The sequence below is a fragment of the Ursus americanus genome, chromosome 11 (assembly GCF_024610735.1).
Source record: "Ursus americanus isolate L20-20 chromosome 11, mUrsAme1.1.p, whole genome shotgun sequence".
Lineage (NCBI taxonomy): Eukaryota > Metazoa > Chordata > Mammalia > Carnivora > Ursidae > Ursus > Ursus americanus.
This window is the reverse complement of record NC_142137.1, coordinates 11,437,230-11,461,720: the sequence shown is the minus strand read 5'-3', so window position 1 is coordinate 11,461,720 and position 24,491 is coordinate 11,437,230.

Sequence of the window (24,491 nt, the reverse complement as noted above, 5' to 3'; positions counted from 1 at the left end):
ACTCATCAGCCCCATTCCAAGTTCCAGACACTTAGAAACTGAATGAGCATAAATAGCAAAAGCCACAGTAAATCAGTTGCACGAAAGAATTTATAAATATAAAAAACGATAAGCAATTTGGGTCTGCTGGTTTCTTTTCAGTAATGCAGCTTAGCATGAGAATCATTTCCAATTCAACACATTTAACTTTGCTCTATTACAACTTCATAAAAATGTTATCTACCTTTGCTAGAACAAAATAACCATTTGTAAGCCATACCTTCTCAGGGAGGCCAGGATGTCTTTCAATTCCACTGCAAACTCAAAACAAGATTGCTAAATTCAGGTTAAGAAATAGTTCTGCATTGACCTATGTTTCAACTCCTATCCAACAGTCATTTTTGAAACAATCAATAGTACAGAGAGCCAAAGTCTAAGATTACAGAAATTGCCCATTTGGGCAATCAGGACAAAAAGAGCTAGAACATCATTTCGTGCTTCTCTGATCAATTGTTGTCCTCAGGAAAAAAAAAAAAAGGAAAATATGAACTTCCTCAACTTACAGTCAATAAAACCATAATTTTAACTTTTGCAGAAAAAAAGAAAAAGTAACATCCCAACCTGGTAAACAGAAAGATTTTAGACAGAAGGCCAAATGAACAAACTTGAAGGAGTTTAAAGAAAAAATTTAAGATCATCTGTGCTAAAGACAGCAAGGGGAGATAAAATAAAAGTGATTAAATAGCATGAATTCAAGTCTTTCCATTACAGTACCTAGAAAGTATTCTCTTGCTCTAAAATTTTTCTCCATGCCAGAAAATTAGGGCTTTACTGGAAAAACAGTAAAGAATAGGTGTTTATCATAATTCTCAGTTTTAACAAAATTTAAAACCCCAAAATGTACTATACAAATGGAATTATATGAACGGGCCAAATCTGCAGTAAGATTGGAACAGACATTTTATATTTGACTAGATTTCACGTAAAAGTTTACTTGCCTATAAAATAATATGTATTATTAAAGAAGCTAAAGTAAAACTGAATTTAAAACTATAGGAAATAAATGTTATCCATTAGCTAGATTCCAAAGAAGTCTGATAAATTTAATTACCATATGATTTTTATATATTGTCCAATGAGTTTCATATGGCATTTTATAGTGTGTCACAAAGAAAATTAGCAGTACAGAAAATTAGAATACAATTTCCTTCATACCTGATACATGGATATAGAAACAGCACACTCCAAGGGGTCTATCAGATGCAAATGTGTATGGTGCTTTGTGAAGCAGATGGCCTAGTTGATGAGAACTTCAGACAGTTTGCAGCCAGACTTTAGGTCCAAAGTCAGCTCACTGAGAAAAAACAAAAACAAAAAAATGCCAACTTGAGAAAGCTCAATTAAGAAGAAATATGTATCAAATTCTTGCCATTGGTTCATTTAGTTCAGAAAAGCCCTTTTTGATTAAAACTTTGAGCTTTTGTGTTTTTATTTCTGAAAATAAGCCTGAAAAGTCAGGTACACCATGAAGACTATGATAATTTAGATTTAGGTTTCGTGCAATGGTCAACCCTAGTTTTTATTTGTGAAAAGTAAACTGGTCACCTCACAAATATAGCACTGTATGATTTTCATATCCATATTATTGAGTGACAGAGATGACTTTTATTTCTTGTTACACGTTAATTAATGGAATGGTTAACAATCAGCATATGGCATATGGTGCTCCTTTCACACCACTGTGAGCCATGCCACGGAATGCTACATCACCCTTCTAAGAATGTTTTTCTTTCTCCTTCTTCCCCATATGGCATTCAATTTTAAAATAGATTTATCTGCATACACTCAGTGTCTCTAGTCAGTATGCCATAGTTGGAAATCAGGTGTGACTGGAAGAAGAGAGCAAGCTCATACAAACCTCAGTTCCCAGTTGGGTCTATGGATGAGGAATCTTATCCACAAGTATGTACTTCCACAGAAAGTGTAATTTCCACAGAAATCAACTGAAAACTAAACTCACCCATTTGCCTTGATGTCTAATTCCTCATGATGGCAGAAAATTAAGACTAAGTAATTGAGGTGTAATCAAAATACTTGGTTCAACTCATTCATCTATTCAGAAGCTTGACCTCAGAAATGCAAAGAGCTGAAAAGAGGAAGACCAAAGTTTGACATAGGGAATTTTGCCATGACTTCTAACATATAATTGGATTTTAAACTCTAAGACTCCGTAGTGGAGATTTATGAAGTGAATTAAAGGGTAAGAGTGTCATTAGTGGCAGCCTCATACTCATTCTCAAGTTGATTGAAGCAATGTTGTTTGATTAAAGACATTTGCCTAAGTTATACAGTAAAGTGTATTTTGTTCATAAACAGGAGGATAAACATTTTACTACCAACCTATTGCTACTCTTAATTCTAAAGTTTAGAGGAAAGATTTAGCCTGAAAATTCACCACTGCTGAGAGGGCCTCATGGTAATAAATATTGGGCAATGGGTTTTGGGGGTTGTTGTCCCCTCCTTTAGTTATCTATTTCTACTGAGAAGTCCTATAGACATCCTTTGCCCTATTTATAAAAATAACAATAACGTCCTTTTGATAAGCAAAATAATTATAGGTCATTCTTTTTTCTTTTAATAGGCTTCATTTTTTTAAAGAGAAATTTTAGGTTTATAGCAAAACTGAACAGGAAGTACAGAGAATTTCTTGTATATCCCCACCCTCATGCATACATAGCCTTCCCCATATCAACATCCCCTACTAGAGTGGTACATTTATTAGCATTGATGAGCCTCCACTGATATATTATTATCACCTAAAGTCCATAGTTTACATTGGGGTTCATTCTTGGTGTTGTAGATTATTTTGGTTTGGATAAATGCATAATAACATGCATCTACCATTATACTTTTGTACAGAGTGGCATCATGGCCTTAAAAAAATCCTCTGTGATCTGCTTATTCATCCCTTCCTTCTCCCTAGCCCTTGGCAACTGTCTCTATGTTACTGACTTTTCCAGAATGTTGTATAGTTGCAATTATATAGTATGTAGCCTTTTCACATTGACTTCTTTTACTTAATAACATGCATTTAAGGTTACTCCACACCTTTTCATGGCTTAATCACTCCTTTCTCTTTAGTGCAGAATATTTGATTATTTGTATGTACCAGTTGATTTATCCATTCACCTACTGAAGGATAGACATCTTAGTTGCTTCCAAGTTCTGGCAATTGTGAATAAAGCTGCTATAAATATCTGTGTGCAGGTTTTTGTGTGGACATAAGTTTCCATTCCTTTGGGCAAATACCAAGGAACATAATTGCTGAATTGTATGGTCAGAGTAAATTTAGCTTTGTAGGGTACCACCAAATTGTCTTCCAAAGTGGCTCGATCATTTTGTAGTCCCATCAGCAGTGGATGAGAGTTCCTGTCACTCTACATCTCTGTCAGCATTTGGTGGTGTCAGTGTTCTGAATTTGGTCCATTTTAATAGGTATGTAGTGTTATCTCCTTGTTGCTTTAATTTGCATTTCCCTGATTTCATATGAGGTAGAGCATCTCTGAAGGCCATTCTTAATAGTGAATTGAATTATTTTTTATTTATGCTTGTAGTGAATGTTTCTTTCAGTTAAGTCAAAATATTTTTCCGATTCTCTAGATATTATCTTTTTACCTTTCAAGGTAGAAGACAAGAATAATTCATCTCCAGCTCATTTATGCTCACGTAAGAATTTGTACATAATTTTTCTTCCCTATCATGTTAAATTAGGATAATTTATTTACAATGACTCTACTCATTTCTCTAGTAGATTATGCTCTCTAGGTCAGGAAATCATATCATATTTACTTTTGTATGCCCACTGTATAAAACACCATCAGTGCTTAATTAACAGTTTTGAATGAATAAACATTATATATTATGGGTGTACATGTTAGTGATAATATAGAATGTTTTATAAATATAAATATCCTTATTATAAATGGAAAAAATATTTTTAAAAATATTTTAATCTCATCTTTTCCTAATATTTATTTTTTTAGCATAACTACTGATTAAAATAGGAAAGAAAGAAAGAAGAAAGAAAGAAAGAAAGAAAGAAAAAAAGAAAGAAAGAAAGAAAGAAGAAAGAAAGAAGAGCATGAAATAAGAGGCAAAAAAATTATTCTAGAAACTTTCATATTATATGTTTATAAGTAGGAAATATAGTTTTTATGATTCTAAATGATCTTAATATCTGTACCTACAGAATTTTAGCAAACCTCAGATTGAAACATTTTTAGGAAGAAAAGAGTATTGTTACCAATTAATATGGCCTTTAGAAAGGAAGATACACTATATATGTTCATACATTGATGTATCCATTCATTCATTGTGCAAGAATACGTGGAGAAAAAAGATGAAATACAACCATTGTTCTTATTATGCCTAAAAAGTTAGCACTGAGCAAAAAAGTGAAGATACTAAAAGGAAGTTCTAAAGAAGTTTAAAAAGGAAAGAGAACTTTCAGCTAGGTAGAGCCAGGGAGGCTTCATAAAAAGTAGCAGAAGGATTTTGTATCCTTTAGTAGTCTCATTGCTTCCAGTGGAAACAGTGATATTGTTTAAAAGTAGTTTTTGTTGGTGGTAGTGATGGTGTTTTTGCTATGTTGCATACATTCCTTGAAATGTCATTCTAAAAAGAGAATTAAAATGCCAATCGTTTAAAATAATTTTAGTTAGGAAACAGGCTAAGGAAGTAACCACTTCACTTATTTTAGGTAAAACTTGAACGTTAGTAAACTCTTTTAGGAAGTGATTAGTAGTTTATGCTAAATCAGTGGAACTACATCAGAAGAATGACTGAGCTTTGTCCTAGACAGCTGAAGGAGATATGTGTCAAATTTTTCCTGATTTAATGAAATTCACTAACAGAAATTAAGGGCGAAACACAGCTCATTTGAGCATATAGAAATTGTGTATTTAGTAAATGAATTCAGATTTTATCATCAAATACTTTTCAGAAACCAAACTATGTAAATGATGATAATTATGTAATGTTGAGATCCTTTTCAAGGTGTTTAACAAATAACCTCATAACATGAAACAGGAAGTTTGATTTCGACCAATGATTTAGTTCATTATCATCTGGAATGCTCTAACTCCATCCTTGACCACATTATTAGCCATACTCCTAAATTGTGTTTGTTTTTGCCTCACTTTATTCCAGATTTATTTGATGTAATGGAAACATTTGAACTAAAATCAAAGCTATTTATAATTTGGAAAATGAGAGCATTTGGGAAAGGAAAAATAGGAGTAGAAAAAGTAGGATGAAGTGGGATAAGGAACATACACAAAATGCATGCTGTAAAGTCCTGTGAAATAGTAAGATGTGGGCTATGAATTTGCTTTTGAGATTCATTGCAACCAACCCAAAAGGGATATGTGAATTATTTACATGATTCACAGTGTCCATAAGGCAAAAATAAATTATTCAAAAGGATCATTGGTAATCTTGGTAATGAGACCAGAGATATATTTCTTCCTTATGTTCTGATGTATCTCTATGTTATATGCAACATTCCTCTAATAGACACAGTAATATTTTTTATGAAGTCATTATGCATTTTTTCAATGTATACTAATTATATAATGCTAAAGGTTCAGGCAGAAAAAGTGATTTGAAAGAGGTATGAAAATTCCCAAGAAATTAGTGTAATCCAAGAATAAAATTAGATTATCTACAAAAAATTGGTTTTGGACTATGTATTCTTCTGGTGTATTCCACGATTATTAGTTCTTACACTTGCACTTTTGAGAACTATTAGGCATTAGAGAGTTTGAAATTATACTCATTGACAAATTCCAGAATAATTACAAGTATTTTGAAAATCAACTGAGTGAGAAGTAAATGCAAAGGTACACTGTGTACCTTCTGAAGACTAAGCTGGATTCCAGATCTCTTTTAAAAAGTAAATAAAAGAAATATTTAAGGGCATGGCCAATATTTCTCCCACAAAATATAGTGTTTTCTCTAACACATAGAAAAATGAGTGATTGAGACTCCAAAACTCTATACCAGCAACTATGGACAGAATATTTTTAATTTAAAAAATAAAATGAATGTTATAAAGTTTTCTTGTAACCACAAAACAAATCTTAATAAATATATCAGACTTTGGATGCTATACTTTAGTGGTGAAGCCTTGAAGATAACAGAGTTTTCAGACCATCACCCTAGTTGATGACTTAACTTGCCAAATAATGTCAACTTAAATCATTTATTAAAAGGATGGCTGATTTTGTCTAATTGTTTATTAAAATATTTTATTTATGGGGCACCTGGGTGGCAGAGTTGGTTAAGCCTCAGACTCTTGGCTTGGGCTTAGGTCATGATCTCGGGGTGGTGCAAGATCAAGCCTGGCATGGGGCTCTGCACTCAGCTCAGAGTCTGCTTAAGATTCTTTCTCCCTCTGCCTCTAACTACCCCTCTCAAATAAATAAATTGTTTTAAAAAATTAAAAATACTTTATATCAATAAAGCCATGTCACCTGCATACAAAATACTGTTACATATAAATTCAACATTTGGTTAATGAGTGTTCACAGAATGATAACAGTAGTATTAGTAGTTACCATTTGCTATAGTTTGATAGTGTGCCAGACAGGTTCTAGTCAAAGCATTATCGAGTGTTAGATAATTTAATCTTCACAACCACTTTATAAAGTAGGCACTTTTTTTTTTTAGAGAGAGAGAGAGAAAGAGAGAGAGAGAAGTTGGGGGGAGGGGAAGAGAGAGAGGGAGACAGAATCCCAAGCTAGATCTGCATCCATTGTGAGCCCCTTGCATGCCAGACGTGGCTTGAACCCACAACCCTGAGATCAGAGCCTGAGTCAAAACCAAGAGTCCCACACTTAACTGCCTGAGCCACTCAAGTACCCCTAAAAAGAACGTACTATTTTTAACCTCAATTTAAAGATGAGGAAACTAAGGCAGAGAAGATGGGTTAAGCCTCTTGGCCAGGGTCACACGATTGTTAAGCAGCTGAGCCACGATTTAAAACCAGCAGTCTAAATCCAGAGCATGTGTTTAGAACCAAGCCAAACCACGGTGGCAGGGACTGAAGATACTGTGATGAACAGGACAGCTCTGACCTACACCTTCACAGAGCTAATGGAGGAGAAATTATTGTTAACTACAATGAAGATGTGTTTGATGGGGGGACTCACAGTAGGGGAACAATTTAATCTTAAAGAAAAAAAAAAGGAGGTCTGAAAAAAATAGGTAGGGGTTTGCCCGCAAAAGTGGCGAGTGTGAAAGAACCTTTCAGAAAGAGAAAACTACAGTTGCAAAATCCTCTGATTCTATGAATTTATAGTGAATAGTATAGGGTTATCTTTGTCAGTCGAGTATATATAAGATAGTGATCTCTATATTGGCTGAATTAATACATTTATCACCTTATCTTTCACTTCCTACCTCTTCCAGATATAAAGTTTGAGTCTGCAGATTTTTTAAATTATATAACCGTGTCTTGAAAATATTGTATGTTATGCAGCAGCATAAACCATCTGGTAGCAAGTGGTCACTTCTGCTATTAACATTATTAGCATCACAATGCTTAAATGATGAAGCACCTATTGCTAAATGCTTGGCATATTTATTTCATCAGGAAATATGTAAGATAAGTTTTCACTTAAAAATATATTTTATTAGCCAATATAGTTTCAAGACCCAGACTGCAAAGATATGCAATAATATTTTCAACCCATGTTGAACACAGAGAACGAGAATCATTCCCAAAAGCAATTGACCTTGTCCACTTGGGAGAACATTTTATGCAACACAGTGCAAGCTGCACAGTTATAAAACCAGAGGTGTCATTTCTACAATGTGAATTTTGAAAGTAAAGGGCATTTTAAAGACACACCCCCAGCCCCTTTGTCTGCCAGAAGCTGGATAGCTCAGCAGTGCAGAATCAATGATCTGCACTAATACCACAAATCACTGGCATGGGAAGAAAAATAGAAACTCAGAGACCTAACGCTTTGGAGCTGTAAATAATAGCATTGATAAAGAAGAAAAACAACAACAAAAACAGTAATGATTTTAAAGGTTATTATTTTGTCTTCCCAAAATGAGTATCTATATTTTAGGGTTTCTAGCTAATATATGGGTCCAAAAATGAATCAATCTTGTGTCATGTTAACATTTAGTAATGTCTACCAGCAAATGTTTTCCCTTTCTTTTTAGAAATTCATTGTTTAAAGAATGAAACAAGAGGGGTGCCTGGGTGGCACAGCGGTTAAGCATCTGCCTTTGGCTTAGGGCGTGATCCTGGCGGCCTGGGTTCGAGCCCCACATCAGGCTCCTCCACTATGAGCCTGCTTCTTCCTCTCCCACTCCCCCTGCTTGTGTTCCCTCTCTCGCTGGCTGTCTCTATCTCTGTCGAATAAATAAATAAAATCTTTAAAAAAAAAGAATGAAACAAGAAATTCATCTTGTTTCTATATGTCTTCCACCTGCAAATACAGTAGATGTAATTTTATTTATAATATGAATCAAGTTCATCACACATCATTCCAAATAAACATTTAGCTTTCAAACTGGATGGAGTTCTATATTTTATTTGCTGCATTTTAACTTTTGTAACAATGTTTTTGAAAGCAAAAGACTTTTTATACTTTCATTAATTCATTTTTTTTATACTAATAAACGCTAATACGTAGTTTCTACCATGGCCAGGTCAGTCTTGCAAGAGACACTGATATTTTATGATTAATGAAACACGCTTTATTTTTCAATGTGTGAAGGGTGGAAGTCTTCTCTTCTGCCTTTCCTTCAGAACCCTCTGCTTCACTTTACATTATGCATCTGGGGTTATTTTGGGTGACTGGTTAATGAATGATCCTAAGCAAAACTAAAATCAAATTGGAAAGAAATGTGAAGACACAGACAACTTCAATCCCAGCTAATTCTGCAGCTTCAGTTTCGCCCATTGCAGCCATAACCATCAGCCTGGCTCCTCGTTTGTTATGACCTCTGTTTATACTTGCCACAGTATAAATGAGCAAAACCACGGCTTAATGTTTGGCTCCTTATGAAGAAATTCTTTCCAGTAAGAAAATACTCATTATTATTAAACACTATTATCATAGAGAGATTTTTTAAAGGATAAAATTGTAGCATCATGAGGAATGAGAGGAAACACAAAACACAAGCTATCATGTGGCCAAGCTCAATTCAACCATTTACAATGTTACTGCATCAATTCTTCTAATGAAGAAAGTGGTCATCACACATGTCACACAAAAAGAAGTGTGTGCTGATTGATCAACAGGTGATGTGACAGAGAAAAATCATAATGTTCAAGATTATAAAGTAACTTTTTTGAATGGCAATTTATCAATTAAAAATTAATTAATTAACCAATTAAAAATCAGTTATAAAGTTTAAGAACAGTCCAACCCTTATTCAGAGAAATCACTCATTTTGTCATAAAGAAAACATTCAAAAGAAGAAATTCAAAGAATTTATTGAAAAGTCTCTATTAACAATCTTTTATAATGACAGATATGGTTTTAGAAAAACTAAATATAAAAAAGTTCCTGCTAAGTCATAGTTGCATGATAGATTGAGCAACTATGAATGTGATGAGTCCTGAGACTATGAAAAAACATGAGGCAATAGTTAAGGAAATACTTTTAGTGAAATAATTAAAAATCACAATTTTATAGCCACTATAATTGCAACCATGAAAAAAATAGAGAGAAATATCAAATAAATGTAAATCATTAGATTGATAGGAGTAATTTTATTCATTGTTAGATATTTATGAAATATTGATTACATAGTTCATTGGAAACCATAAAGAATATAAGTTATACTCAGTTTTCAAATATTGAAGGAAATTTCCTGATCCAATTTTTTGACTATTCTTATTATTTAGTAGATTATCAACATAAGATATTTTTGTTTAAATTCATTTTGCTCTCTCTAAGTATATATATATATATATATATATATACATATATACACACACACACACACATATATCCAAGTATATCTTTATAGATTAATACAAACTTTTATTCTTTCTTCACTGGAATATAAATCTGTAAGGTGAGACTCCTTATCTGTTTTGTTCACTGACCTATAAAACATTTGGAATAATGTTTGACACATAATAAATTTCATTAAATATTTGTTGAATGAATGAATGGATCATCTTAAGAAATTTTAAATAGTTCTGTCAGAATTCATATGTTCATATGTCCATGTGTGAATATGCTATTCTCAGAGTAAAAATCAATTGCCTCTTCCCCTTTTAATCAATGAGTTGGATTTTATTGTATTGTGTGAAAAAGGAAAACTATGTGGGTACAATTGGATTATTTGACAACACAGACGTTAAATACAGTAGCAGTAAATTTTTTTGGCAAGCAGAAATTATAAACTATGTACCATATAAACAGAGTATTATCCATTCTATTTCCAAATATTTAACTACGTATATGACTGGTAACAAGTCTTAGGAAAGAAACCACCAAAAAAATGACTGCAAACAGACAGGGTTCTTTGTTCTTTGTAGAATTCCAAGAAAGGACAAAGTGCAATCCAAGACAGAATAACAAATGAGTACTTAATTTTATGTCTCTGATAATTTTGGATTATGATGCTTACATTCATATTAGCAGAATATATTGGCAAAAACAAAACAAAACAAATCAAGCTAGAGCGATCAGTAATGATTATTCTACCAGAAGTCCCGTTGCCTGCATTGGGTCATTTGTTCATAAGCATTAAAGAATTCAGTCGGGGAGATGCCAGATACATTGCAACCAAGTTTATCATAAGACCATTTCTTTGTTATAATATATACAGATGCTTCCCTGGGCCACTGATTTTATACTGTCTTTCACACATATTTGCTTAATGTTACAAATACAATGATAGGTTTTAATATTTTAGAAGTTGCGACGAGTTGAATTATGTGCTTGAAAAATCTATGTTGAAGTCCTAACCCTAGAACTCTATTTCTTTAGAATAATTGCAGTTGTAGTTGGTTACGATGAGGTCATTTGGGAGTAGGGGGAGCCCTTAAACCAATATGACTGGTGTCCTTAGAAGAAGATGATAAGAAGACATGAAGAAAAAATCCCGATGAAGATGGAGACAGAGATTGGAGTGATGCTGCCAGCAACCAAGGAATGTCTGAGGCCACCAGAAGCTCTAAGAAGGAAAGATGTTCACTAGACGTTTCAGGGGGAACATGGCTCTGCTGACACCTTCATTTCAGACTTCTAGCCTCCAGAACTGTAAGTTGCTGTTCATTCATCCAGTTTGTGTTACTTTGTTACGGCAGTAGTAAGAACCGAGTACAGCCCTAGGAAACTATAAATTGGCTAATGCCATATAAACAATAGTGAGTTTAAAGAGATGAGTTTCAATCCTGATACTACCAGACTTTGTGGTAAGTGATCTCTGTGAGATACTAAACCTAAATGTCTTAATCTGTCAGTGAAAAGGATATCGACATCACAGTAATATTTGCATGTCTTCTTCCCTCTTTCCTCCATGAGCTATTGTATATTGAGAGCACAATTTATAAGAGCTACAGAACAAATCCAACCTTTCCTTGAGTTCCCCTTATATTTATAAAATCATACCGTGTACTTGAGTGATTTGTCCTTGATACAAAAAAGAGTGTAAACTGATCTCGGAGAATTAAAATGCTCTGAAAGAAGGATGAGGTTAAAATGCTTAATACTAACTGAATTTTCCTAATCATGCTGGTTCAAAGAAAACCAAAGTTATCTCTTGAATGCGATATGTGTGAAGAGCAAACATTCTACAAACAGATAAGCGTAGCAGGCAAAAAGCAGGCAAAAGCCAAAGAGGGATACAAGAAAACATAAGGAACATTTCTTAGTAACATAGCACGTACATTCCATGGGAATGAAGAGTCTTAACTGAACAGATAGGGCAAGCATTCCGCAGGGGACCACGATCGCTGCCCTGAGACTGGCGGGTCCCCACAAAGTTACTGACAGTAAGTTTTTAAAAAAGCCAATAAATTAAATGCTTTTCCTTCTGCGCCCATAGCCCAGAGTTTCCTAACAAATTTGACAACATGGGGGTGTTTTTGACAGCTATTTACTTGGTCCTAGTGTATCAATAGCCTGTATTAATTTCTTACATAGCACAAAAGAGCAATATGGGGACTAACCACAGAAAAAGTAGTCTTTGACAGCTTCAAGCCGGTGTCTGAAGATGAAAATGGAGATAATTATGTTGACCTTTCTCTTGGATGTCCTTGTGGAAAATGAGATCTTAAAATCTAAAAATAAACCTATCTAAAGTACAATCGAGGGAAAAAACAAAAATAAAAACAAAACCTCTAAATTTCTTAGTAATCTGAAAGTTTCACTTATTTTTTAAAGCTTTCTAGAACTATAACAATGATATAGCCAAATAAATGTAATCTTTAGAATTGCAATTTCTACCTTTATTTCTTTTCTACAGTTTTAGTGCGTTTTTTCCCCCCAAACCCTGTTCCTGTGAGTTATTTGTGGAAACAGTGAACATTTTTAAACTCTTTCTCCATTTCAAATGAAACAATTCCTTTAATCTGTGTTTTCTGTGGAGATGTTTGCTTTTTACGGTGCTGTCAAAATACCCTTCAAATTAATCAAATTTGGGGGAATAGTGTAAAACATTTTGGAAAAAAAATTGTTGAATTAAGACTTCACACCGGGTCCTCCTGGGTGGCACAGTCGTTAAGCGTCTGCCTTCCACCTAGGGCGTGATCCCACAGTCCTGGGATCGAGCCCCACATCAGGCTCCTCTGCTGGGAGCCTGCTTCTTCCTCTCCCACTCCACCTGCCTGTGTTCCCTCTCTCACTGGCTGTCTCTATCTCTGTCAAATAAATAAATAAATAAATAAATAAATAAATAAATAAATAATCTTAAAAAAAAAAGAGACTTCACACCTAAGTTTTGGATTGTAATGAGTAATATATCTTCCTTCTCTGACTTCCTGCCTGAAGCATTTGTTTAGTCAATGGCCTGTGGCTTTCCATTAATGCAAAGCTTCTTCAAGAGAAAAGGAAAAGCTAACAAACTATGTGGCAATTGTAATAACAAATATTATTTGGGCCCCACTAAGCTCGTCTCTCAAAAATCTGTACTTCGATAGGGTTTTCTAGGAATCAACACCCAACCTTACACACATGTCTCGAAGTTTTCCTGATCATTCCATCATACGTGGTGAGATTTTTCTCTTGAAATTGAAGCACATATTAAATTCAGGTGTGAATTATGATCATAATTTATAGGTTCATATGCTCCACCATCATAATGCCTCACCACACTGTTGTGAGTATGAAAGTCATCTGATGTCTATACTCGGAATCCAATCATTTCTCGTAAAAATTTGGTTATACTTTAAAATCTTCACAAGTAACAACATCACGCACACAAACACACGCGCACGTGCACGCACGCACACACGGCGTCTTTGATGTAATCTCCCTCTATCAAAAGACACCACAGACCTAAAAAATCTCTGATGTCCCTGAAGGTCCCAACAGTAGAGTTTCATCTTAATTAAAATCATTTTAAGAAAAAAAAAAAAACACTTTGAAAGTCATTACAGAATTAGAAAGAATTTTGGATTATCAATGATTATCTCCTGGGGAACTAAGATGCTGAGTAGAGACAGAAAGTGTGAAAGAAAAAAAAAAAGGAACTAGAGCGAGGAAAGACAAAATGTGGGGAAAAAAGAGAAACAATTCTGCCCTACATCATTTTTATATTTTTTGCACTAAAAAGCAATTCTCACGATGCCGTCAAATATCCATTCATCACCGCTGTGCTCACTGTCACATGTCTACTCCCTTCCAGTTCTGTCTGCTGATCTATGTATGGTACCTTGAGTCAACTTAAATCAGGGCATCGGGAAGACAGTTGACAACACCATTTTCTTCAGCGTACAGGAGGGAAGTAAGCGCTTTCTCTAGAAATATATATCGGAATTTGCTAAAGTTCCCTTGTGCCGCTGATCACATCGCTACTAATACCCGGTTATCTCCTTTCGGAGGTCTGGCAAAGACTTCCCTGGCAGACAGCGCTGCTAAATGCAGCACCTTCTCATATGCATAGATTTTTAGCCATGCCATTGTGGCGCTCGATGCCTTGTTAGTCTTTTGTATACTTTGACTTGTTTTTCTGTGTGGCCTTCAAGTTTTGCACTTTGTCTAAAGCCTTGAGGACTGGTGATGCTATTTTTTTTCCTGTTTATGTAGTGCTTACACACAGAGGGCTGTTAGTAAAACTCTTCTGCTCTCTGCAGGATGCAGCTCCCCTCTGCAATTTTGTTTTTTATCACCGTCCTTGAGAAATAACATTAGCTGTCACCCCTCACATGAAAGAGGTGGGGGAAAGAAAACCTCCCTCATTTTCCTTTCAGGGTTTCCCAGATAATGTTTATGTATTTTCTTTTCTTCTTAGATCTTTTGTTGAGGTCTTGCCCTCCTCACTGTTTTCATTTTTATCCATTTTGTCTCCTAGTTTCTCTTTTCCATTAGAGATCTTTATTTCATAAGCCTGTTTCATTCATCTTTCCTCACATCTCGACGCGGGAGTTTCCAATTGCAGACACCCCATTTTTGTCCCTCGACTCTGCAGGCTTCCACCTGATGGTAAAATTTTGACAATTTCAAAGTGTTGCTAAACCAATGTATGAGCTACACACATTCTGTACCCAGGATCCCTGCTCTTATGATTATACGCTATAGCTTATGAGGGCATAACATGCGAAGCCTTTGCAAAGGCTCGAACGTTAGACATGGCTTTTTCTTCTAGGCAGGGGAATAATAATAACTAATTCTCAGTGAGCTAAAATTTGGAGCTAAGGAGGGGGTTTATTTCACATGAATAACGTAAGCCAAAAAGAAAATAGAGAACAAACATAACACCTCACTCTCAAGAAACATTTAATTTTAACAGTTTGTAGAAGCAAAAGGCTCAAGTCCACCTAAAAGCATGATGTCTGTTGCCAAGCAACCTAACGGGCCACAGTTTTCATATATATCTATCTATATGTATGTATATGTGTGTGTGTATATGTGTGTATGCGTATACATATATATACACACATATTCATATATATTCACACATATATGTACATATAAACACATATATGTGTATGTACACATATATGTATACAAATATATTTTTTATATACACATATATGTATACAAATATTTTCTTAGCTTCAGAGATAGAAGACAAAGAAATTATTACATAAAGAGAAGTACAGTAATACAGAGCTAGGATAATTATGGAAGATTTAAGACCTACAAACCACTTATAGCTCTTTAACTTTTTTTTATAGATTTAACTTCTCTATTAAATACTTTTCATCCAAAATCTTAGCGATAATCTACACACTAACATGAACACTTCTAACCATCACTAGCAAAGATTCTTTATAGGATGTTTTCGGCAAATGAAATAGAAAAGTTATGAAGTAAAACTAGGTTCTAATGTGTTAATGTAGTTTGCATGCAAATAGCATTTATTCCTCGTGAGTACTAGGCACGGCTTGCAGGGATGTGGCAGACCAAGTTCTAGACTTGTGCATCTAGAAAACATACATGCAGATGACCAAGAACACAGCCTCTTGTTAACTGTGGGTAATTTAGATTGAGAACTGCTTATATATGAAATATTTTGTGTATTTATTTTTTATTTTTTAGAAAGATTTTATTTATTGATTTGAGAGATTGAGTGAGAGAGCACATGAGCAGGGGCAGACAGAGAGAGAAAAGCAGATTCCCCTGCCGAGCAGGGAGCCGGCTTGGAGTGGGGGACTCAAGCCCGGGACCCTGGGATCATGACCTGAGCCAAAGGCAGAAGCTTAACTGACTGAGCCACCCAGGTGCCCCAGTATTTTCTGTATTTAAATAAAAAGTTATTTCATGTGTTTATTTTTCTCTGTAGTTAATGTTTCTCTACTCTGAGCTACACCGTCTAATAATAAATAAGATGTTATGTACTTTTTCATTGTTTTAAGATGTATATTGTTTTCACATTTGAAAATTTCTGAAATTGGGATATATTTGTACTACTACCATGTAGGTCAACATATTTCTATTGTTTTTTGTATATTTATAAACAAAGTGATTTTAAAAGTCTCTATTAAATACAAAAATATCTCCAATAAGTATGAAAGGAAAAAATTACGTGAAATGAAAGCATTGCATAAAGTTTAATTGAAAGTATATTTTAAAATTTCTTAGGGGTAGATAAAATAATAGCACATCTTACCTTTGATGATGTCTTAGATTAAATGAAAAGCGAGTTTCTGGCTTATATAGCACAAAATCTTTCTCCTAACAGTTAATAGTTTGGGAATGTTCAATTTCTTGGAATCTATTTTTGAAACATGCATTATTTGGCTTTACCTAATGTGCACTTTTAAAAATCTATTACCTCTATAATAAATCTCTATTTGAAAATATTCCATTCATAATTACTGTGTAAGTTGTGATTTTCATCTTTTATGACATTAAAAAAATACTTCCTCATATAGGAAAGAGCCAATTTAGTTGTTCATTGAATATTTATAATAGCAGACAATAGATTGGAGACTTTCTCTGACCTTGAAGTTCGTATAAGGCTGTAAATCAAGTGACTGGCTATTTGGTATAGGATTTTATACCTAATCACTATTTTATAGCACAAAGAGTTATCATATGGACTAATTTCCTCTTTTTTTTCTTTTTGTGGTAGGTGGATTATGCTTTATTATCAGTTGAAATTCTTTAATTAATATATTTGACCAACAATTGTATTTCCTATTTTGGATTTGAACAAATATATTATCAAGAGTCAGACACTTAACTGACTGAACCACCCAGGCTCCCTAACAAGCATGTTTTTAAGTCCTTAATGTCACAACCATATTTTCAATGGGAATAAAATAGAAAAATAAAATACTCGTACCTATAAAGTTAATTTTCTTTTCTTTCACTATCTAAATTTTTATTTCTATCGAATTTTCTAATTGATAAAAATGATAAAAATGTTTTCATATAAAATTAGGCATTTTTTGAAATGAGATCCACCCAGCTCATATTTTTGTGTCTTTTGTAACAGCCAATTTTGAAGAATAATAATTGAAGTTACCATATGAACTTCACTCATACCAGAAAGGAATTGGCCATAGCTCACCTTGGACAGATGGCTAATGAATGCCTTTACTTTAGGACTCCATGGTTGCTCTCATTCAAAGTGATGGCCACTTCCTATTTTTGTATATGACTATCAGCTACCATGGGACAGTGACAATTAGAAGCAGCAGGACCTCCAGGTGTTTTTCTGTAATTAACCAATTGTGGAGTGTTTATATTAGCAATGGACAGAGGTGTCTTTTTATCCAACAGTAAATACACTTAGGACATATTAGTTCTAAATAAATAAGCATACTATCCAAAGAAAATAAAAGGAGTATTTGAAAGAAAAAAATTTCAATTTTAGTCAGCCTTCAAAAGAAGCAGCAGGAGAATTTTCTGTGAAACACCATGAAATCTGTAAGCTGTGGAAATAGACCCAGAGAAGGCTGTAGGCCCTGAGGCATGGCAGCCAAAACCTTCGGCCAGGGAATAGCTGACATGTGGACTCTCCAGGGAAAGGGCCACAGTTTATTTCTCACTTTCGTTCAGTTTTAAGTACCTCTGACCCACAAGAGACATAAAAACGTAAAACTAAAGATGTTTTGTTTTTCTATTTCTTGGAAACCAAGCATGTTGAGTGGAATTGTTGGGTTCCACGTGACTGGAATTTTTTGGTTGTAGAAAATCCACTCCTAGCCTCTGTGCCTGTGGGGAGTGACCAACCATAAAAATGTACACCAAAAAGAAATTTGGCTTTTGACAAATCTAATATGTATTTGCAATATTTCAATGTAGAGCCTAATGAGATCAAATGAGAAGTCTGAAATATCCCTTCAAGTGGATCCAAACCCTAATCAAAACTGGTCTCTTTGCTTCATGTTCAAGTGTAATTGGTGGCATTTAAAGATATCAGGACTGACTAATAAGTATCTACGTGTAGACATCCACATCTCAGAGGGTTCAATATCATTATAATTTTTTTTCAGAATCTTTTAGACAAATAATTTCAAAATATTAAATTGTTGTAGGGAGGAGGCCTCCTATACAAGGTATTGTCAAATATCTTAATGTATTTAATCAACCCAGCTACTTGAGACAGGTAGCATACCGATTTTATTTATTTATTTATTTATTTATTTTTTATTTTTTATTTTTTTACTTACATAGACCAGTTTATTATAAAGAATACAACTCAGGAAAAGCCCAATGGAAGAGATGCGTGGAGCAAGGAAGGTCTAAAGGGGGTGGGGAGTGGTGGAGAGCTTCCACGCCCTCTCTGGGGGGAAATCACTTTTCCAGAATATTAATGTGTTCACCAACCTCTTGTTCAAGACTTTTTATAACCCAATCTTCAGCCCCCTCCCCTCACAGATGGCCAGTGGCTGGGGCTGAAATTTCCAATCCTTGACTCCCAGTTTGGTCCTTCTGGTGACCAGCCCCACTGTGATGCCATTTCTGGGCCCCGCCCTATGTCAGCTCTTTAGCCTAAACTCTGGAGAGGTCTGTTGGAGATTTTATGACTAACAAAAGGCTCTCTATCCCTCAGGAAACTGCAAGGATTTTAGGAGTCCTGTGCCAGGAACCAGAAATTTATTTATTTATTTATTTATTTATTTATTTATTTATTTATTTATTTATTTATAAATTTTCCACAAAGCACTTCTCCAGAAAGGCTAGGCAGACAGGACATTGGCTTGCCTTTTCATTTTTTTTTTAATGATTTTTTATTATATTATGTTAGTCACCATACAGTACATCCGCGGTTTCTGATGTAAGACTCGATGATTCATTAGTTGTGTATAACACCCAGTGCACCATGCAATACGTGCCCTCCTTACTACCCATCACCAGTCTATCCCATTCCCCCACCCCCCTCCCCTCTGACGCCCTCAGTTTGTTTCTCATAGTCCATAGTCTCTCATGTTTCATTCCCCCTTCTGATTACCCCCCCCTTTCTTTATCCCTTTCTTCCCCTACCGATCATCCTAGTTCTTATGTTCCATAGATGAGAGAAATCATATGATAGTTGTCTTTCTCTGCTTGACTTATTTCACTTAGCATTATCTCCTCCACTGCCGTCCATGTTGTAGCAAATGTTGAGAACTCGTTCTTTCTGAGCTGAGTAATATTCCATTGTATATATGGACCACAACTTCTTAATCCAGTTATCTGTTGAAGGGCATCTCGGCACCTTCCACGATTTAGCTATTGTGGACATTGCTGCTATGAACATTGGGGTGCATATGGCCCTTCTTTTCACTACGTCTGTATCTTTGGGGTAAACACCCAGTAGTGCAATGGCTAGATCATAGGGTAGCTCAATTTTTAACTTTTTAAGGGACCTCCACACTGTTTTCCAGAGTGGCTGTACCAACCTGCATTCCCACCAACAATGTAGGAGGGATCCCCTTTCTCCACATCCTCTCCAACAATTGTTGTTTCTTACCTTGTCTATTTTTGCCATTCTAACTGGCGTAAGGTGGTATCTCAGTGTGGTTTTGATTTGAATTTCCTTGATGGCTAATGATTTTGAACATTTTTTCATGTGTCTGTTAGCCATTTGTATGTCTTCATTGGAAAAGTGTCTGTTCATATCTTCTGCCCATTTTTTGATTTGTTTGTTTGTTTCTCGTGTATTGAGTTTGAGAAGTTCTTTATAGATCTTGGATACCAGTCCTTTATCTGTAGTGTCATTTGCAAATATCTTCTCCCATTCCGTGGGCTGTCTCTTAGTTTTTCTGACTGTTTCCTTGGCTGTGCAGAAACTTTTAATCTTGATGAAGTCCCATAAATTCATTTTATCTTTTGTTTCTCTTGCCTTTGGGGATGTGTCATGAAAAAGGTTGATTTGGCTGATGTCGTAGAGGTTGCTGCCTATGTTCTCCTCTAGAATTTTGATGGATTCCTGTCTCACATCCATTTGGAGTTTATTTTTGTGTATGGTGTGAGAGAGTGGTCAAGTTTCATACTTTTGCATGTAGCTGTCCAATTTTCCCAGCACCATTTATTGAAGAGACTATCTTTTTCCCACCAGATGTTTTTTCCTGCTTTATCAAATATTAGTTGCCCAAAGAGCCGAGGGTCCATTTCTGGGCTCTCTATTCTGTTCCATTGGTCTATGTGTCTGTTTTTGTGCCAGTACCATGCTGTCTTTGTGACCACAGCTTTGTAGTACAGCTCGAAATCTGGCATTGTGATGCCCCCAGCTTTGTTTTTCCTTTTCAACAGTTCCTTGGAGATTCGGGTCTTTTCTGTTTCCATACAAATTTAAGAACTATTTGTTCCAGTTCTTTGAAAAATGTCCTCGGTATTTTGATCGGGATAGCATTGAAAGTGTAGATTGCTCTGGGTAGCATGGACATTTTAACTATGTTAATTCTTCCGATCCATGAGCATGGAATATCTTTCCATCTTTTTATGTCTTCCTCGATGTCTTTCAAGAGTAATTTATAGTTTCTAGAATATAGGTCCTTTACATCTCTGGTTAAGTTAATTCCAAGGTAACGTATGGTTTTTGGTGCTATTGTAAATGGGATGGATTCCCTAATTTTTCTTTCTTCAGTCTCGTTATTCGTGTATAGAAATGCAACTGATTTCTGAGCATTGATTTTGTATCCCACCACATTACTGAATTTCTCTATAACTTCTAATAGTTTGGGAGTGGCTTCTTTTGGGTTTTCCATATACAGTATCATGTTATCTGCGAAGAGAGACATTTTGACTTCTTCTTTGCCGATCTGAATACCTTTGATCCCTTTTTGTCGTCTGATTGCTGTTGCAAGGACTTCTAGTACTATGTTGAATAATAGTGGCGAGAGTGGGCATCCTTGTCGAGTTCCTGATCTTAAGGGAAAGGCTTCCAGCTTTTCCCCATTGAGAATAATATTTGCAGTAGGCTTTTCATAGATGGCTTTTATGAGATTGAGAAATGTACCTTCTATTCCTACACTCTGAAGGGTTTTAATCAGGAAAGGATGCTGTATTTTGTCAAATGCTTTTTCGGCATCGATTGAGAGCATCATATGGTTCCTGAGTCTTTTCTTGGTGATATGATGTATCACGCTGATTGATTTGCGAATATTGAACCACGCTTGCATCCCAGGTATGAATCCCACTTGATCGTGATGGATAATCCTTTTAATGTACTGTTGGATTCTATTAGCAAGTATCTTGTTGAGGATTTTGGCGTCCATATTCATTAGGGAGATCGGTCTGTAATTCTCCTTTTTGGTGGGGTCTTTGCCTGGTTTGGGGATCAAGGTAATATTGGCCTCATAGAATGAGTTTGGTAGCTTTCCTTCTGTTTCTATTTTTTGAGATAGCTTTAGGAGAATAGGTATTATTTCTTCTTTGAATGTTTTGTAGAATTCCCCAGGAAAACCGTCTGGGCCTGGAGTTTTGTTATTTGGAAGGTTGTTTATCACTGACTCAATTTCTTCATAATTAATTGGCCTGTTTAAGGAATCAATTTCTTCCGGTTTCAATCTTGGTAGTTTATAGGTTTCCAGGAAGGATTCCATCTCTTCCAGATTGCTTGGTTTATTGGCATATAGCTGTTGATAAAAATTTCTAATAATCCTTCCAATTTCAATGGTGTTCGTTGTGACCTCTCCTTTTTCATTCATAATTATAATAATCTGGGTCCTTTTCTTTTCTTTTGGATAAGTATTGCCAGTAGTCTGTCAATTTTATTGATTCTCTCAAAGAACCAGCTTCTAGTCCTGTTGATCTGCTCTACTGTACTTCTGGTTTCTGCTTGATTGATTTCAGCTCTAATTTTGGTCAACTGCTTCCTCGTGCATGGATTAGGCCTGTCCCTCTGTTGCTGTTCCAGCTTCTTGAGGTGAGAATATAAAAACTGCATTTTAGATTTTTCTATTCTTTTGAGTGAGGCTTGGATGGCTATGTATTTCCCCCTTAGGACTGCCTTTGCAGTATCCCATAGGTTTTGGACTGTTGTATTTTCATTCTCATTGGTCTCCATAAATTGTTTAATTTGATTTTTGATTTCCTGGTTTATCGAGTCATTCCTGAGCAGGATGGTTCTTAGTCTCCAAGTGTTTGAGTTTCTTCCAAATTTTTCCTTGTGGTTGAGTTCCAATTTCAGAGCGTTGTGGTCTGAGAATATGCAGGGGATAATTTCAATCTTTTGGTATTGGTTGAGACCTGTTTTGTGTCCCAGAACACGGTCTATTCTTGAGAATGTTCCATGGGCATTAGAATAGAATGAGTATTCTTTGGTTCTGGGGTGTAGTGTTCTATATATATCTATGAGGTCCAACTCGTCGAGTATGGCATTCAAAGCCTTTGATTCTTTGCTTAGTTTTTGCCAGGGTGTTCTGCCTATTTCTGATAGTGGAGTGTTGAGGTCCCCTACTATTAATGTATTTTTATTTATATGTCTCTTTATTCTGGTTAAGAGTTGGCTTGTGTATCTTGCTGCTCCCCTGTTGGGGGCATATATATTTATAATTGTCATATCCACTTGTTGAGTATTTCCTTTAAGAATAATATAGTGCCCTTCTGCGTCTCTAACTATAGTCTGTAGTTTAAAATCCAATTTATCTGATATGAGAATTGCTACCCCAGCTTTCTTTTGAGGTCCATTTGCGTGAAAGATGGTACTCCATCCCCTTACTCTCAGTCTGAATGCATCTTTGGGTTCGAAATGAATCTCTTGTAGACAGCAAATGGATGGGTCATTTCTTTTTATCCAATCTGCAACCCTGTGGCGTTTAAAGCAAGAATTTAAACCATTAATGTTAAGGCTGAGTACTGAGAGATATGCTTTTAATTCTGCCATGTTGTCAGTAAAGTCTTTGTTTGTATTGGCTGTGACTTTCTGTTTTGTATCACTCTTGGGGCCTTTTTACTTTTATAGAACCCCCCGTAATACCTCCTGTAGGGCTGGTTTCGTGGTTACGATATTGGCTAGTGACTGTCAATTCTGAAATGTCTTTATTTCTCCATCAATTCTGAATGACAGCCTTGCTGGATAAAGGATCCTTGGCTGCATGTTTTTCTCTGAAAGAGCTTTAAATATGCTCCCCCAACCTTTTCTCTCATTCCAGGTCTGTGTAGACAGGTTTGACGTAATTCTGATGCCTTTGCCTTGGTACGTGAGAAATTTCTTTGCCATGGCTCTTTCAATACTGTATCCTTGGATCTAATATTTGCGAATTGCACTATGACGTGACGTGGTGTAGGTTTGTCGTGGTTGAGCTTGGGAGGGGTCCTCTCTGCCTCTTGGACACGAATGTTTGTTTCCCTCGCTAGATTAAGGAAGTTTTCAGCTACAATTTGTTCAAATATCTCTTCTAGACCTCTGTTTTTCTCCACCCCCTCAGGGATGCCGATGATTCTAACATTGGATCATTTCATTGAGTCAGTAATCTCCCGTAACCTACATTCATGGGCTTAGATTTTTTTAAGAGCAGCTTCTATTTTGTTTTTTTCCTCTATTAACCCACCCTCTAATTCACTAACTCGTTCCTCTACTTCTGTGACCCTGGCCATCAGAGCCTCTAGTTTTGCCTGCATTTGGCTCATAGAATTTTTAATTTCTGTCAGATTCGCTCTCATTTCTGTCCTTAGGGATTCTATATTCTCAGTAACCTTTTCGTTAATAGTTTTTTCAATTCTACTCATCATTTTGACCATCGTTACTCTGAATTCCATTTCTGATAATTTGGTTACATCCATATCCATTATTTCTGTGGCAGAGGCCACAGACTCACTGTCTTTTCTTTGCTGGGGGGGGGCTTCTCCTTCTTGTCATTCTGATGAGGAGAGGTTGCGGTGTTGTCCAGAGTCCAAATTATTGACTGGGTCCCAGGCCGTGCCCCTTGTTTTATAGGGATCTTAGGGATGTGGGCTTCTTCTTTAAAGATTTTATTTATTTATTTATGTGGCAGCCAACCAGCGAGAGAGGGAACAGAAGCAGGGGAGTGGGAGAGGAAGAAGCAGGCTCCCAGCGGAGGAGCCCGATGAGGGACTCCTTTCTGGAACACTGGGATCACGCCCTAAGCCGAAGACAGGCGCTCAATGACTGCGCCACCCAGGCGCCTGGGTTGTGGGCTTCTTGATTTTTCAGCCTGCCTTCTGTGTTCTGGGGGAGGGGCCTGCCGCGCCAATACTCAGGCAACCCTGTTTGGGTAGAGTCTCCGTGTCCCCTGCGAGGGGGGATGGGGATGGGCACTCTCTGAGCCGGTCTTTCCAGGCTTTTGTTCTCTGGCGGCTTTCCTGGCGGTTTGCTGTGGCTCTTCTGAGAGTCAGAGAAGCAGCGGCCGAATCTCAGCCTCTGTCACAGAACAGAGGGATCGTGGACCATTCTCCACTCATGTTCTGGCC